Source organism: Bos mutus, chromosome 12 (genome assembly GCF_027580195.1).
Source record: "Bos mutus isolate GX-2022 chromosome 12, NWIPB_WYAK_1.1, whole genome shotgun sequence".
Lineage (NCBI taxonomy): Eukaryota > Metazoa > Chordata > Mammalia > Artiodactyla > Bovidae > Bos > Bos mutus.
In genome coordinates, this window is record NC_091628.1 from 69,143,778 (window position 1) to 69,150,225 (window position 6,448).

Sequence of the window (6,448 nt, forward strand, 5' to 3'; positions counted from 1 at the left end):
CAACCTTTTAGCATATCTACTTTAATTCCTCACGGGGGAGCAAAAATGGGCTGTCTAGCGAAATTCACATCTGTGGGACAGACTATCTACTCCCCTGAGATTAGGGTCATCTTTGAAATTCACATTTCAAACTGCACAAAATGAACATTTTGATGTTTTAAAATGAAGATCCTGTAACGTCTAAGCCTAAATCTGAGTCGCCTATCACCAGATGTCTACAAGCTCCTAATTCTCCTCCCCACCTATTTGAAGTCTTTATCGTGGATGGGAGTCTTTGAGTCATAGACAATATTGGGTGAAAGATAAATGGGACCAGGAAAGGGGTGAGCTGCCGCCCAGACGATGACTGATGTAACCGTCCAGCCCAAAGGACTTCCTTTATCAGTGACCCCCAACCTTTCTGGCACCAGGGACTGGTTTTGTGGAAGACAGTTTCTTCAGGGACCGGGGATGGGCAGGGGTATGGTTCCAGGATAATTCAAGCACATCACATTTATTGTGCACTTTATTTCTATTATCATTACATCAGTTCCTCCTTCAGATCATCAGGTGTGTGTTAGATCCCGGGGGTTGGGGGCCCCTGATGGGGCAAACCAGTGGATGCTAAAGGACTATTTCCTCCCACACCCCAACTTTTCTTTATACCCACTGTTATTAGCCTTGCCATTAGTGGTCATGAATTCTTCCTCCCTAAAGCAACATTTAGGATGCTGCTATCTGTGTACGAACACCCCCGCTTCAGTTGCATTTATAATCACTGTCACTGCTGTGGAAAGCTGAGGCAGGAAGGAAGTGTAAATGGTAACTTGCACACATGTGTAACTGAAAGTAATTTAGGACAACCGAAGGAGGAGGCACATCGCCAACTTGGTCTGAAGGAAGGACTGGGGTTGGTGTTTGCAGAGATTCATAAAGGACTCCTGTGTATCTCGGTGTGGCTGTTCTTTTTCCAGTGAAGCCTAGAGCCGCATCAGAAATCCAAAAGCCTGCCTGACAGAGGATTGCTCAACATCTAATCAAGATTTTCAAGGAGAAGAAACTGCATTGAGTCCCCTTACACCATGTGCCTTTCTTTCTTTCTTTCTTTCTTTTTTTTTTTTCAGTTTCTGGAGGTACTGCAATACTAGGTCGATGCATGGAGTGGACAGAGCAAGCTCCTATTCCAACTTCCTGCTCCAAAAATCCATAGAGTACATTGTCCTCAGTTAGAAGATGTATCAGATATTAAACAGATAAGAACAGATACTACACTTGATCTTAGCCAAAAGACCAGGAAGTGATACACCATGTACCTATCCATCCACATTATGGTGTGTGCTTTTGTGAAGATACACGTATGCTCACCACTCTGATTTCTGCAACTCTGATTTGTGTCATATGCCAGAGAAGTCCTGACAGTGGTATTGATGCTCTATCTCGGTGACAGGGGACAATTCACTTGACAATCTTAGTCTTACTGGTTTGAGTAGTGACATTCCGTTCCCGTGTTCTCACTCAGCAGGAACCAGTAACTCGTTCTCAGAAAGAAAAAGAAAATCTCTGCTCCATGCTTGTAAACCAAGAAGCCAGTCTAAACTTCCAGCCAAAGAAGATTCATATCCCTTCATGGAATGCTGGAAGCTTTGTCACTGTTGGCTTAAAAGTGTGGTACTAGATAGGAAAACAGCAGCTACTGCTTCTGATATGAGAGCGCTCCAAAGAACTTGTCTTCCAGTAGACATTGCCAAATGGAAAGCAGGGCTCTCACATTACCTCTCTGAAAATTCCAAGAAATTCACCACACCAAACCTAACTTCACTCCTACTTCTCTGTAGTAATTGCCACCAAGAAGCCTGATTTGTCCTTCCTCGGCAAACGATGTTAAGGGATATAAAGGTGAAAAGACACAGTTTCCTGGACAATTTTACAAAAACCCTAGCCACGATGTTGGAAAGACATTCTTGCCAAGCCTTCATCCATAGATATTCCTGGTTTCCATTCTCTTTGTGTGTTTTGAAGAAGTGTTCAAAGATTCAAGTGGGAGCCAGATTTGCAGTACTTTCCTGAGGCTCTCAAGACACTTTCCAGTCAATATGGATTGGAATCCTTGTGGAAACCAGTTGAAGTGGTGTCTCAGCTAAGGTTGCCAACAGTGTGTTCATGGTCACAAAAACATGCATGTGTTAACAACTACTCTATAGAATCCTGGTTCCGAAAAGACAAAAGTAAGTCTCTCAACCTCGCCATCAGGCGTTTCTGAATCATCCTGGTGAAGGTGACTGGTGTCCCCAGACATGACCACTCTATAGATCGGCCCTTCCTCTGCACTTACGTGGACAATTCTTAATGTGCCCATGATCCTTTTAGTTCTCGGATATCTTTGCCTGTTAAGCCTTCTACATAGGTCAACCCACCTGTCACAGGCAAAGCCCTCAGCTCCCATTTCCCCTGTAGGACTGTCCACAGAGTAACTTCCAGTGCTGATAAGTGGAGAGGAAGCTACTAAGAGACGAGAGGAGCACCTTGCCATGCTGACAAGTAAGAGTTCCTCTAAATTTCTCATTTCCTGTTATCAGTGCCTTGATATTTCCAGGACCCCATCCTTTCACTGTGAGTGGGAGTGAATGTAGCATTTATTGGCAGGTAAGAGTTGAATCAGTGGAGCATACAGAGTGCAGACAGCATGAATTAGGGACTGAGGGTCTCACCTGGGAGCACTGGAAAGAACTACTTCCTGTCCTGTCTCAGGAATGATGGGTGTATCTCACCAGGTCATTCAGTGTGCAGTGGTGACGGATACATTAGTCTGGGAAGGAATTTAAGGATCATTTGCCCAACCCTCTTGAGGATGCTGGGACTAATAAATGCTACAATCATCGTTCCATATCCAAGGGGGATTGGTTCCAGCTCACCCTGCCCCCTCCACCCCCACAGATACCAATATCCGTGGATGCCCAAGTCCCTTATAGAAAATGTACAGAGTTTGCTCATAACCTATGCACATCTTCCAATACACTTTAAATCCTCTCTAGATTATTTATAAAACTGAATATAATATAAATACTGTGTAGATAGTTACTGGCAAGTGGCAAATTCAAGTTTTTCTTTTTGCAACTTTTCTGAAATTTTTTTCCCCTGAGTATTTTCTATCCATGGTCGGTTGAACTCACAGATATAAGAGCTGCTGTAGTTATCTTCCTAAAGCTACCAGTCGGGGATTTCCTTGGTGGTCCAGTGGACAAGACTCCACACTCCCAATGCAGGGGGCCCAAGTTCCATCCCTGGGCAGAGAACTAGATGCCATGTGCTGCAACTGTGAGTTCATAGGCCACAACCTAAGATCCCACATGCTGCAATGAGGACAAAGATCCTGGCTGCGGCAACTGAGACCCGGCGCTGCCAAATACAAATGAATAAATATTAAAAATAGCAAAGCTACCGGCTGTCTGAGGAGACTGTGCCCGAAAAGCAGAACTCTGACTTTGCCTGGGTCTCTTTTCACCAGCTGACTAGGCAATCTGTATTTATAAGGAATCATGACTTATCAAAATCAGACCTTACTAGTAGTTTTCTAAATCAATCTTTTTGAAGCTTTTGATAATTTATTTTTGGTCATTGGGTCAGGAAAATGAGTTGCAATCATCTCCCGCCCAGCTCTCTGATCTAACAGCATCTTGTGGTGTGGCACTTGCCTTCCTGTCACTGTCTAGATTAAGAGGCTTTTGCATTCAAACATCCACTGTTCATGAATCAAAATTGAAGCTGAGGAAACCATACCAGCTTATCATGGTTTCCTTTTTTGAAACCCAAAAGTATTTGGATGGTTGTCCAGTACCTCTTAATCCGAGTTGGATTGTGTTCCCCAAAAAGATGCTAAAGTCTAGTCCCCAGAATCTGTGAATGTAGCCTTATTTGGAAATAGGTTCTTTGCAGATAATCAAGATGAGGTCATTAGGGTGGGCTCTATTCCTTTTTTTCTTTGCTTCATATGCAACTATTCCCTATTGTTGTTTAGCCCCCAAGTCATGTCCAACTCTTTTGTGACTGCATGGACTGTAGCCAGCCAGGCTTCTCTGTCCATGGGATTTTCCAGGCAAGAACACTGGAGTGTCCTTATAAAAGGGGGAACTTTGGGCAGGAAGAGGGTGTGAGGACAGAAGGAGGCTGCCAAGTTAAGACAGAGGATGGGCATGATGCATCTACAAGCCAAGGAAAGCCAGTGATGTCTGGCAAACCACCAGAAGTCAGGGGGTCAAGCCTGGGGCAGATTCTCCCTCACAGCCTCAGAGGAACAAACCTGCCGACAACTCGATCTCAGGCTTCCAGCCTCCAGACTGTGAGACAATATATTTCTATTGTTTGAGTCACCCAGTCTGTAACTCTGTTGCTGCAGCTTTAGGAAGTTAATATATCTCCCAAAAGAAATATGAAATGCAGATTTCTTTTTGTGGGTTACTTCCTATGTGTTTGGTCTTTTCTTTTGCTGAAGGCAGTCTTGAGGTTACTGGCCTTAAATGTATTTGCAGAAAGGCACCCTAGACACCCTTGGTGTGATGTGAAAGTACGGATGTGAGAGTTGGACCATGAAGAAGGCTGAGCGCCAAAAAATTGATGCTTTTGAGTTGTGGCACTCTTAGAGAAGACTCATGAGAGTCCTAGAGATAGCAAGGAAATTAAACCAATCAATGCTAAAGGAAATCAACCATGAATATTCATTGGAAGGACTGCTGCTGATTCTGGAGCTCCAATACTTTGGCCACCTGATTCGAAGACCTGACTCATTGGAAAGCACCCTGATGCTGGGGAAAATTGAAGACAAAAGAAGAAGGGGGTGGCAGAAGATGAGATGGTCAGATAGCTTCACTGACTCAATGGGCATGAATGTGAGCAAACTCCGGGAGATAGTGAAGGACAGGGGAGCCTAGCATGCTGCAGTCCATGGGATGGAAAAGAGTCAGACACTTAGATGCTGAACAACAATCCTTGGTGATCTTAAAAGGAAATGAGATTTGTAACCCTTAGTTTGTAACTATTTAAACTCTATTCTTCAGGGATTTTTTGACTTTCGAGTATTATTTCCTTTTTATTTCTAAATAGGATTCATTAAGTACTCCTAGGATTTGTCACTGTGCTGGGTTTTTAACTTGATAGACCCTCAATGCCTGATTTACTTAATACACTTAATAAGGCTCTATTTGACCTTCCGTGTTAAAGTGCTAGAAAACACTTTGTGTAGCACACAGGAAGCTTATCTAATACTAAGTCAGTGAATTACGGAAGAGGCATACATGCACACGTAGGACAGGCCAGGAGACTTTGTGGCGGCTAGATCTGACATCACTGTGTTTTAATTCTTTAACGAGTAGAGACGGTTTTGTTCTTTGCAGAGTTTTCTGTTATTTTCTAGAATATTTCAGGGTTGAGGCAAGACTTTGTGATATTATTTAATTATATATGGAGAAAAGCTACCCGCTAAATATTAATAAATTGGGAACATATGATCAACTTTTTGACATTCATACATGCTTTTAGGGGAGTGAGGGAAAGATAGCAGTGGAGGTTGTATAGTGATGTAATTTCTAACACCAGGTAGAAAATTATAAAACAGAAGCTAGCGTGTTTACTTGACTCAGAGATCTAAGAAGACCAAATTACATCTGCTACTCAGAGAGGTTTATGGAAGACTACCTAAAGGGACTGAAATTGACAGCATTTAACAGGCAAGAGTTGAATCACGTGCCTCCACGGGATACCTCGCTGGCCAGTGCAATAGGTTTCCCCCGGAGAGGATCTTTCAGGACCCCCTGCATGTGCCATGACAGGCCCGGCCGATTCAGGCTGAAATAACCAAGAGGAAAGCAGAGATTGAACATACACAGGCTTTATCCGCCAAAGCCTTATTTAAGCTTGTCTTTCAAAAAAAATAAGCAAATCTTTCTGGAATTAACAGCTCATATATTTCCTGAGAATCTTTCTTGGGTTTTTTTTTTTTTAATAGTAATTGAAAAATGATATTACATTGAAATTTAGCCTCTGGTTAGTGTACTGCAAAAACTTTGCTTTAGGCAAGATAGAAGGCATGAAATATGATACCTACAGGTCATGCAGGGGCCTGGGGCTCTTGGCTCTCCTATCTCAACTCATCCACTGCCCTTCCATCGCCTCCTGTCAGCCACCTGACCCCGTCCTCCTGAGAGGTGACAGCCTGGCCCGTCTCAAGGCCTTCCCACACGCTTTGGGCTCAGGCCCCACCTGGGATTGCCAGATAAGAGACCCAGTCAAATTCAGATTTCAGAGAAACAACAAATACTTTCTTTGTGGAAATGTGTTCCAAGTATTGCGAACTTCTACTACAAAAATTACTTGTTTATTGAAAGCCTAACCCACTTCACTCATCACCTGGCTGCCTCAGGTTCATCCTTCAGGTGATTTAAATGTCACTCTCTCAAAGATACCCACTCCAGGCACC

General features: G+C 43.4%; 1 non-coding gene across 1 annotated transcript; it reads right to left on the reverse strand.

The window, feature by feature from the left end:
- Nucleotides 1-1,090: 1,090 nt before the first annotated feature.
- LOC138990310 (U2 spliceosomal RNA) lies at nucleotides 1,091-1,281 on the reverse strand. Its single transcript, XR_011466421.1, has one exon. It is a non-coding gene; the product is annotated as a U2 spliceosomal RNA (small nuclear RNA).
- Nucleotides 1,282-6,448: the final 5,167 nt, after the last annotated feature.